Here is an 11231-nt window from a genome sequence, read left to right on the forward strand (position 1 = left end):
AAAAGTTGCGTGCTCGCTGACGATACAATATATTGAACGGCTAAACAGAGTTTGTGTGTGTAAGATTCTCGGCAGATCTGGGTGAGAGGACACTTTCAGTCCAATAAATCAGAGGCTGACTGGAGTCACCAGATTCCCGTGCAGATGAGCGCTCGGGAGAGAGGATCGTCTTTGTGAGCAACTGACCTGCTTTTCAGGATCAGACTCCATCAACTCAGCAGAGGCAACATTAGAAATAACGTTGTCGGCAGGATTCGAACCTACGCGGGGTAAACCCAATGGATTTCAAGTCCATCGCCTTAACCACTCGGCCACAACAACCTTATCTCTGCTTCTTTGCCCAACTTTTCTCTCTGCCAATAGTTTTCAAATGAGGCCTGTCAAATGAATAGTAGCTGAAAATTCAAATCTTTCGTTCTCATTTGCAAAGGTATTGCTTGTCTGCGATGGCCGGGAATCGAACCCGGGTCAACTGCTTGGAAGGCAGCTATGCTCACCACTATACCACCATCGCCTGTGCATGACATGAAAAGGAATGAATGAAAAAAATTCATCTACAACCATCTTTTGCTCTCCGTCATGACCAGTGGAAACATTTGACTGGGGGAAGACGTTTTGATATGACAGAGTTAGCCATAATTAGACAAGTATGGAAAGTGGGACAGGTCATGGGATGTGCCTTTGCTTTGCAAAAAACCACCAACCATTGTGTACAGCACCTCCCATATCTCATACTGATGATATGCAGGAAAGAGGAACACAAGCCAGTTGTGTACTCTGGGAGACGTGGACAAATGAGATATGACAGGACCCAGGACAACAGCTCGGAAGGCTGCTATGCTAAGCGACACAAGTAAGCTCGTTAGGCAGTAAGTGACTATCTCTCTTTGACAGGTCTTCAGTTTCCTCTGCTGCTGCAAGGACTTGCGTAATTCCCAACTCCACAGTACCTGTTTTCCAACCAGGTTTTGCGCCGAGGGATTAAAACTGTCACTCGTTGTTGGCAGGATTCGAACCTGCGCGGGGAGACCCCAATGGATTTCTAGTCCATCGCCTTAACCACTCGGCCAAAAATGGGGCTAAAGGGACTGCCACAAAAGGGGGAAAAGGAAAAAAATGGAAAAAGGGGGGGGGGAAGAGGAAAAGGAAGGGGGAAAGGGGGGGAAAGAGGAAAAGGAAAGAGAGAAGAGGAAATAAACTTCTTTCAAGGTTTTTTCAAAGCAAGGAAGGGACTGATACAAAAGGGGAAAAAGGAAAAGGGGGGAGGAGGAAAAGGAAGGGGGGGGGAGAAGAAATAAACTTCTTTCAAGGTTTTTTCAAAGCAAGGAACTTTATTTATATATACAAAACATTCAAAACTGTACTGTAAACCTCTTTTTTGCAGTTGTTTTCTTATAAAATAAAAGTCAAATGAAATAAATTAAAATAACTGTACAACTGCCACTTAAACAAGGCAAACAAACTTGTATTAACACTGCAAAATTAGTCTAACAACACACACTGTGTTGGAGATGATAGCATTTGTACAATACACCTACATTTGTAACAGCCCTATTTGTCCAGACTTGCTTGCCATTCAGCCACTGTTTTACCAGATGCTGGACAGTACCACTTTCCTTTCTGCTGAGTGTGTCCAGTGCTTTTGCTTTTATTTAGGCCACATAATTTACAACTGTAATGATAGTCCTCCTTGAAAGGACGCTTTTTTGGCCTCTCCCCCCTTGCCAGGCGATTCTCATCTTCAAGTGCTGCCCTCTGATGTCTCCATTTCAGTTGACGATTAGGGTGCACTGGCAACTGGCTTTCTGTAGTTGCTGAAACTGCAGATGAAGAGGGGGCTGAGACAGGGGGAGGTACTTGATGAAAGTACGGAGCAGAAGCTGACCCAAAGGGAGATGAAACAGGAAAGTAATTTGGGTTGTAAGTCCAGGCGTTGTAAGGAGGCTGTCCCTGGTTTTGGAAAGACCATGCAGAGGATGAAGCTGGTGGAGGTTGGGGCTGCTGATACATGGGCCAGCCAGGAGGTGGCAGCAGCTGACTCTGCCCATGGGAGGACCAGGCAGGTGATGGGCATGGTGGAGGCTGATGGAGGTGATCCATAGACCAGGCAGGTGATGGATCTGATGGCAGGGGACCCTGATGGTGTGAGGATGAAGCCGGATGCTGGCGTCGGCGTATCACTGCCATGCCCTCACGGTTTTCTGGCTCAACGAATGCCATGACTGCATGGCCATGTTCAGCAGCAGCAACAGGGAGCTCCCTTGCTTCTGGGATTAAGTCCTTTACAACAGAGACCTTCTGGGGAAGCTGTACTCCTTGCAGCAACGAGTCCTTGTCAGTTCTTTTCTGCCGTTCGTGCAACCTACAAAAATAAATAAATGAAGATCAGTATTTGTTACACATGAGAACAAATGCATATACAAATGTTGTTTTGGTGAAAGATGTTGCTGCGTTGAAATATATGACACAGACTCAACACATTGATTTTAACATTTCTAGAAACAAGCACGTGGAGTCCTAATTATCCTAGTCATAGGTGTGTACTTAGAACAATGCCTATTGTGTGCTCCATCACCAGCATCTCTGAAAAAACATGGTGTGTGTTCTCGCCTCCTCTCTACATCTTCTCTACATCATAGGTCAGCATTTCCATTAAAATGTGTTAGTTTTTCTGATATAGTATGTTAGGCACGATTTCAATAGTGAACATAGAAATTGAAAATGTCTTACCAAGCAGACACTGTTGTGTTGTTGATGGTAACAAGAACCAAATTAGTCTTGTCCTGTACCACCCGGCTGTCTTCCAGCAGTTGCTTTAGATGGCAAAAGATTTGCACAATGGACTGAGTGAGGGGCAATGTTTGTCCCTTGCAGTCCTTTGGCCTGTTTCTGGCCTGCTGGAACTCCTTCAGCAGTTTGAGGGCAACACATTCAGAGATCCTGTTGTGATCAGGTCTCTGGGCAACTTGTCCATGTGTCATGAAGAGTCTGTTGAAGAAAAAGATGGCAGAATTGATGTTACACATCTGGTCCATAAAGTTCACAGGAGTTTGTTATTTCTTGATGTACAGTGCCAAGTCAAAATTTGACTCTATAGTCGGTTTCTCAAGTGAGTGTTTCTCTTCATTGATTTGAAGTATGTGATCCAGGGATGTGCATTAATTCTCAGCTGAAAGAATACAGTGAAATCAATGATTTGTGTAACAATCCTAGTTTGGGTTACCTTTCAGCAGCTTGTTGACCAAGTGCAGAGCCACTGCGTTTCCTGGAAGCTCTCCATGGCCCTTCCAAAGTCTTCTTCTTAGATTTTAAGAGGTACTTTGGTAAGGACTTGTCCATGGAACAGAGCCTCGAGTACAGCCGCAGTAACTCAGTTGTCTCAGCGGTTGACAACGCAGTAATTGTGCGATTGAGGCTGACCAGAAACTCTGCCAGCTCATCAACCGCCTCCCATCCTGAAACACCTCTCGCATCATGTCTTTCCTGAAATCGAATGAAAAAGAAATGGGAGAAAAGATAATCAGTTGAGATTTTAAGATAATTACACATTGAAGAGATATGAAATGATCATGCATTAAAAGCATTACTTCATGTGAAGTGCTGGGGTCACTGGACAGATGCTCTTCAGTGCGCACACTTTCAGTAGGGCTGCTCGGGCTGTGAGAGATCCAACTCGTATTTAAACTGGTGTCCTTGAAAAAAAAAAAGACACATATTAGAAAGAAAGCCTCAACACTACTCATTACTTTGTGTCAAGGCTCACTTGACAGAATCAGGTGAACAGGATGAACGGGTTTCAGTATGATGAACATTAATACGAGTATTCTTTTTCTGGTCTCCGACTGACAAAGTTAGCTGCTGAAACTCTAGTGATGACTGATTTGCTTATGTTATGCGCTTATGTGCTTTATGTTTGCTTTTTACTGTAGCATCATAGTGTATGGTGCTTACAAAATGTGGCACATGTTCCCTGTGAAAACTCTGTGAAAAATTCCGAAACAAGCTGTTCACAGCATGTACAAAACAATAACATTCAAGTTCAGTGTCTGCAAAAGATCCTTGTATAATTGTTAATTACCTGCGATGATGAGGGAGTGGAGTCACCGTGGCAAAAAGGACTGTGAGGAGGGGAGCTGTCCAAGGTGTCATCATAGGTGGCTGCTTCTTCGAGTGGTCTCTCACAGATATCTGCTGCATCACCTATTGTGACATCAGAACACTCCTCCTCCTGCAGTTCAATCTGCAGATCTGGTACAATCCTGCCGAGTTCACTGTGTGGCTTTGGTAGCAGGTCTCCTCTGTTGGACTGAGCCATCAAGTACTCAACAGCGATGCGTTCACCTGTTAAAAAGAAACAATGAGAAGAAGAAAGAACACACATTTTTGTCGTAAATACACTAGGCTAAATGAGAAGAAAAAGGGATTGTGGGTGATGTTTTTTTGAATGTTTTCTGCTTACCAGTAGGTTTACCAGGAGGTGTAAATTCTGGCACAACAGCACGACCAATGACTCTTCTGCTTAGATTGTTGATGTTCGACAACAAGCGGATGTCATAAATTCGGGTGCGAGATGCATCCCCCACAGCAACAGCTTCACGGGCTCGGTTCATGTTCCATCTGGAACCACCCTCAAGCATGTACATCTGCGTGTGCATCGCATTTGATCTTGTTCCTGGGGAAAAGCACATGTTAAAGAATGTCATTCATGACTGATCATTTGTGTGACCTAGTCATATTTGAAGCACGTTCAAAAAGGATTCAATTCAGAAATATGTGTATATAACTGTAATGTTCTGGCAGAGTTAAAAATCCTATCCCATACACATCTTTATTACCTGGAATGAAGCTGCACTGGTGGCGATGAAAGCTTTCCACAGAAGATGAGCCTCTCCCACATCTGTAGACATCGAGCACGACGTCACCCTTTTGTAGGCCAGAGTCAAGTTTCGTGTACAGCTCAATGCCAGGAGGATCCTGAATGCATTTCAGGTGTTTTTGTTGCACCTCCCACACCCGGGTCATGCTGTCAGGGTTGATCAGTTGTAAACCCGATGTGTCCGTCAGTCCCCACATGGAGTCCAGCAGACTTTGGATCATTTTCCGGGTTTCCTCCACCCCGCGAGTTCTCCTTCTGCAGTGCTTCGCCAATTCACCGGAGCTGATGCTGTTCAGGACTTGCGCGTCTGTAGGGGACTGACCAGCATGCTTTTTCCGCAGTTCTGACCTCTTGGCTTCCTTGAGACGACTGAAGTCTCCCTGATCCCACTCAAAAATACAACTGGACATCTTCGAGCAGAATGTGCCGTAGAGTGGATGATGTTCAGTTGTGAGACCAGCTGTAAATCGCCTCATGAAGTGGAAGATATCCAGTCTTACTTCAGTCTTCCAAGGTCGAAACAGGTTCAGTACTGCAGGTACACCTGTTTTAACAGACAAAGTGTGTAAGCATATTGTTAAATATGTAGTTGGATGAGTGTTGTTAAGCTGAATGGTCTAAAATGTGATATGAGCAAGCTACACAAAGAATAAGGTACGTCATTTCTTCCTTTGCATTTTTGCCTTTTATGGCAACGTGTTAAACGAAGATGGATGTTATGTGTGTTTTTTGTATTCCAAATAATACATCTAAGTAATATGGTTACACACCTGAATCACTGCAGCAATCTCTGTCCACATAGATCACCTCTGGCTCTGGCTCACAAGCATCCAGGTATCGTTTAACAATGCCCTGGCATACCTCCTCCAGCCCAGCTCCCTCCCCGGTGGTCAAAACGCAGTTAAGCACCTGCCCACATTCGTTGCTGATGTTGTTCATCCAAGTGGCTGTTTCTGCAACACCGCCAGCGAGCTTCTTTGTTATCTATTTGGAAAAACAAAAAAAGAGGACAGTCTAACATCAAACTTTGACGATTGAACATTAAAAGATTAGTATGTGATCAAAGACATTGGACTGTACCTTTTTTGTTGAATCCATTTTCAATATCCTGCCATATGATGAAGTGATGACACCCCTCATTTCATCCAAATGACTCAGGATGTCGTTCGTGTGTGCTGTCTCAAACCACTGGGCAAGAGGCAAGGGACAATAAGCTGGTGGCTCACGATAGACCACTTCTTCACACTGGACTAAGGCGGTCCTCTTTTTGTGAAGCTCACAGTCAGACAGGTATTCGATTGTGTCTCTTGCCCATTTCTCACTGTGGATCTCTTGCAGTGCTTGCCACAGGTAACTAGAGCTGTTACCGACTGTCCTTGGCTTGAGCATGGTCACACACTTCCTGTCTAGTGCCAGCTGAGTGGTGAGGACAGCGGGGAACTTGTTCCGATGAGCGGGATCTAACTGGCTCAAAAGGTCGCAACTCCAGGGACACACTGGGATCGCGCACTTGCTACATCGCGGGTAATCTCCACCAATCAAATAATATCTGGAGTCAACATCAATCACTTCTCGTGCCTTGGTGTAAATCCCGGAGTGGTGCATCTTGCTCCTACACTGAGTGCACTTCAAAGGAATTCCCCACATGCGCATCGGTGCCCAGATAAACAATCGCTGCCTGAAGTAGTTCAGGGGGTCAGGTGTTGCACTGGTGACTTTCGGAGGATTTGGTGGGTGGAACCAGTTTTGATGAAGCTGTTGCCGTAGCTGACCAGTTGGCTCATACAAAATCTTGGCAATCCATTCCCTGTCTGCTGGTTTGATGACCTTCAAGAACTGTTTAGGAAGAAAACCTAGCCAGTTAACTTCCGGTGGCCTCAGAAAAACAACAGGTGGGGCAAAAGAAGGAGGTGCAGATTGTGGAGGTTGTTGTGGGGGCTGCTGGCTTGGCGCTGGAGAAGATTGTGGAGGTTGTTGTGGGGGCTGCTGGCTTGGCGCTGATTTTTTGCTTGGCTGTTTGGTTGGTGGCACAGAGGGTTGTTGTAGAGGTGGATTTGGTGTGTTATGGTGTTTTTCAATGTGTTGGAGCAGACCACAAACCGTTTCCCCACATTCTTCACAAGTTTCCTTGGCATGGAAGTTGGAAAGATGCTGTGAGAAAAATTCAGCACTGACAAGTTGCTTGCAAATGGAACAACTGAGCTGGCTGTCTTTTGATGAGCTGCTCTGAGGTGCTCGTAGTTCTTGCTGCATGCTGCTCTGAGGTGCTCGTGGTTCTTGCTGCATGCTGCTCTGAGGTGCTCGTGGTTCTTGCTGCATGCTGCTCTGAGGTGCTCGTGGTTCTTGCTGCATGCTGCTCTGAGGTGCTCGTGGTTCTTGCTGCATCCCTGGTGTTAACTGGCTCTGAGCTTGTTCCACTGTGACAGTACGGTGTACGGCTGTAGCTGTACCAACTGCTTGGGGCTCCGATGCTGACTGTAAAAAAGATAATGCTTTATAAACAAGTTTTCAATTCACATCTCCTATACAAAAGTGCATTTGATGTTTTCGTGTGTATTTCTGTAAAATATAGAAAATAATAATAACTCACATCATGATATCCACATTTGCAGGGGATTTTGTGTCCGAAGATGTCATGTGTTCTGGGTTTTTGGTTGAAAACAGGGATCACTGGACAATTGTCGATGCGCTGCATTATGGCCCTCCATTTCATGCCCCTTGGCCTCATTCCTGTTTTGAATTTGTATGCACCCTGGGCATACTGCTTCATCACAGTCGCCCAGTATGCATCTGGCTTGCCTGTCTTCGTCATTTCTGTAAATATAGATAGAGATAGATACTTTAGTGATCCTGAGGGAAATTCAAGGCATCCAATAGCATTATATAGCAATATATGTGTTATTTAAAAGAGACCTAAAAGAGAACAGTTAAAAGTTTAAAAGTATGTGTGTTGTTTATGTGCAGTGGTGTTTGGGGTGTGGTGTGGTGTGAAAACAACAGTCAATGCAGACATTAAAGGTGGTACTTAAAATGCCAATTAAGGTGATTGTCCAAACGTTAAAGCTACAAAAATAATGTGACAATGAGATGACCTAGTTAAAGGTGCAAAACGGTGCATTAAGTATTCATATGCAGCCATTTGCACATACTGTAAGTACAGGTGGAAACAGACATGTGATGAAAATAATCAGTGAGTTGTTTTCAAAAGAAATAATGCCTGTTTTGTGATTTATCATGTTGTAAAATTATAACAGCTTACATTTATAACATATTAGTTAGCATCTTTAATTACAGCATCATAAAAGAACACATTAACGTAATATATTCTTGTCCCGAATGTTATTAGTGAACAGACGTGACGAATAAAAAAAATTGAGCGGGAATTTGAGCGGGAACGAATAGAGAACGTATGTAATACTTAAATAAATAATTAAAATAATGTTTATTAAATTAATAGTTATATAAAAATAATATTCATGCCTGAAACGTACACGTTTGAGTGAGTTTATAGTTAAACAGCTAAGTCAAATTCAATTTTACGCGGGATCATGCACGAACGTGCGTGTTTCAGTCAAGAATAAATACAAATGCTTTCAGTCAGAGTGGATTTTAACACAAAGTCTAAAAACGGATCACTTAAATTCTCTCTTTTCGTTGTTGTCTCTCCAATTTATCGCACTTTTTTATTGAGAAATGCATGTTGCAAATATACGAGAATAGATTACGTTAATACAGAATACAACTGTAGGCCTATGCATAAACCTGAATTAGTTTTAGGGAAAACAACAATAATAATAATAACAATAATTCACTGCACATACCTTTGTTGCTTTCTTGTTCTTGATAGCGGCGATTTTAATGTAAGTAGTCCCAAAAAAATCTCCTGAATGAATCTTCTGCGCACCCAAAGCGCTACTTACGCGCATCTCACGGAGGAGGCGGAGTTTTGTGTACCACGTGACCTTTAGCCCCATTTCTCTTGCCCCGTACCACGTGACCTTTAGCCCCCGTTAGGACTTTGTTAGGAATTGTTAGGACTTTGTTAGGACTTGTTAGGACTTTGTTAGGACTTTGTTAGGACTTCGTTAGGACTTGTTAGGACTTTGTTAGGACTTTGTTAGGACTTCTTTGTTCGTGTTAGGACTTATGTTAGGACTTTTTAGGCAGTCCGATCGGCGAAGGGTACGGCCACAACAACCCCCCCGTATCCCTTCTCCACTCCAACACAACTCACGTCTGTCAGGGAAACGTGCTCGTGATGACAGAAAATTGTATAGCAACATTAAGGCTTTGTTCAGACTGCTGCCCAGATCGGATTTTCCCCAAATCTGATCAGAATCCGATCCAACTGACTGACTGTCCACAGTCCACATTACTCACCTAACATGGACACTACCTGCAGGAAGGGACAGAGTCGTCTGTACTTCCTGAGAAGGCTGGGGTCCTTCAACATCTGCAAAAAGCTGCTGCAGATGTTCTACCAGTCTGTGGTGTCCAGTGTCCTCTTCTACGCAGTGGTGTGCTGGGGAGGAAGCTGCAAGAAGAGGGACGCAGCACGCCTGGACAGACTGGTGAGAAGCGCTGGCTCTCTTAATGCTAATCACTGCTCCTTTATGTTGCTGAGCATTTTAATGGCCCAGTCTGCATCCCTAACTCTCTGCATTGACTGTTAAATGACTGTACTCACACCTCTGGCACTACCTCAAACACCACTGTACATGCACAAACAACACTAGTTTCTAGAAGGTCAGCACTTTTTGTTGCTGAGGCTCTTTAACTGTTTACAGGTCTCTTTTAACCAGCACACATGTTTTTCTCTCCTTCACAGGTTATGTACATTTATGCTATAGAACTTTAAGTCCAATGCTAATGTTAACTGCACAGGTTTAACCTGTAATTATGTGTACTCTTAGTCACATAGGCGGCTCCTAAATCTTCTTTGGGGATCATTGTATACAGAGGGAAGGGGGGACAGCGAGTGTGTATTGTGAGTAATGTCTTGTGTCCTGCCTGTCTGTATACTGCTACTGGATGCCGTCAATTTCCCTCGGGATCTATCTATCTATCTATCTATCTATCTATCTATCTATCTATCTATCTATCTATCTATCTATCTATCTATCTATCTATCTATCTATCTATCTATCTATCTATCTATCTATCTATCTATCTATCTATCTATCTATCTATCTATCTATCTATCTATCTATCTATCTATCTATCTATCTATCTATCTATCTATCTATCTATCTATCTTAGAAGTTGCAAGTGACCAGACCCCATCTGCCAGTCCATACTGACACGGTCCGATCCACAATTATTTGGATGGTAAGAAGTTACGGCCAGCAAAAACAACAGCAAAATGGATGACAGAGAAGTTTGATTATTTCTGATGCAAACTATCTAGTGGAGCAGTCTGTCCACGGGCTCGTTTTACTAAGTTTGTTTTGATTCTTGCTGTTTTCCTTCACTGACCAAAGATAACTTCTGGCCTGCCGGATCTACGTCATTCTTATTTTTCGATGGTGTCCCGTTGAGACTGACGCAGAAGACACATTGAAGCGACCGAGATGTTCAGAGGAAGTTGGATTTGAAGGAATCAGATTTGAAACCACCTCCATATGTGGTTTGAATCAGATTTGGAAAAATCTGATCTCATGTGGCTTTTTGTGTTCAGACTGGCAACAACATCAAACCACATCCAGTCTGGATGTGCTAAACATCTGATTTGGAGGTGCAATGTCAACAAGAGCTAAGTGGAAGAGCGCTACCTTTTCTTTCTCCATGACTGAATGCGGTTGCGAACTGGATGCATCCCTCCGAGTTCATGTGTGTCAAACATGTGCAGATCATGCCCTCTAAGAGTTGAAGAGGAGCTCAGCAGAATTGATGCCGATGGAGATGCCGGGGATTGAACCCGGGGCCTCATACATGCAAAGCATGCGCTCTACCACTGAGCTACATCCCCCGTGCACAGCAGAAAAACACAAGACAGTCAGACCTCCAGAACTGTCTATGGGCCAAAGATGACATTGTTGGTAACTAAAAAGTTGCGTGCTCGCTGACGATACAATATATTGAACGGCTAAACAGAGTTTGTGTGTGTAAGATTCTCGGCAGATCTGGGTGAGAGGACACTTTCAGTCCAATAAATCAGAGGCTGACTGGAGTCACCAGATTCCCGTGCAGATGAGCGCTCGGGAGAGAGGATCGTCTTTGTGAGCAACTGACCTGCTTTTCAGGATCAGACTCCATCAACTCAGCAGAGGCAACATTAGAAATAACGTTGTCGGCAGGATTCGAACCTACGCGGGGTAAACCCAATGGATTTCAAGTCCATCGCCTTAACCACTCG

General features: G+C 43.9%; 1 long non-coding RNA gene across 3 annotated transcripts in view; it reads right to left on the reverse strand.

Annotated features, from left to right (window-relative positions):
• The window catches only part of LOC306820745, a 355339-nt gene extending 346271 nt beyond the window's left edge, over window positions 1-9068 (reverse strand). Inside the window, exons 1-4 of one of the 3 annotated variants that reach the window (XR_013778699.1) lie at window positions 8979-9068; window positions 8698-8924; window positions 7467-7690; window positions 6848-7351 (exon numbers count right to left, since the gene is read on the reverse strand). This is a non-coding gene — a long non-coding RNA (uncharacterized lncRNA). Of the gene's footprint in view, window positions 1-6847; window positions 7352-7466; window positions 7691-8697 lie in introns of those variants that run through there. The other 2 variants (XR_013778700.1, XR_013778698.1) reach the window with 2 other exon arrangements.
• Window positions 9069-11231: the final 2163 nt, after the last annotated feature.

Source organism: Symphodus melops (genome assembly GCF_947650265.1).
Source record: "Symphodus melops genome assembly, chromosome: 1".
In the NCBI taxonomy this organism is placed as follows: domain Eukaryota; kingdom Metazoa; phylum Chordata; class Actinopteri; order Labriformes; family Labridae; genus Symphodus; species Symphodus melops.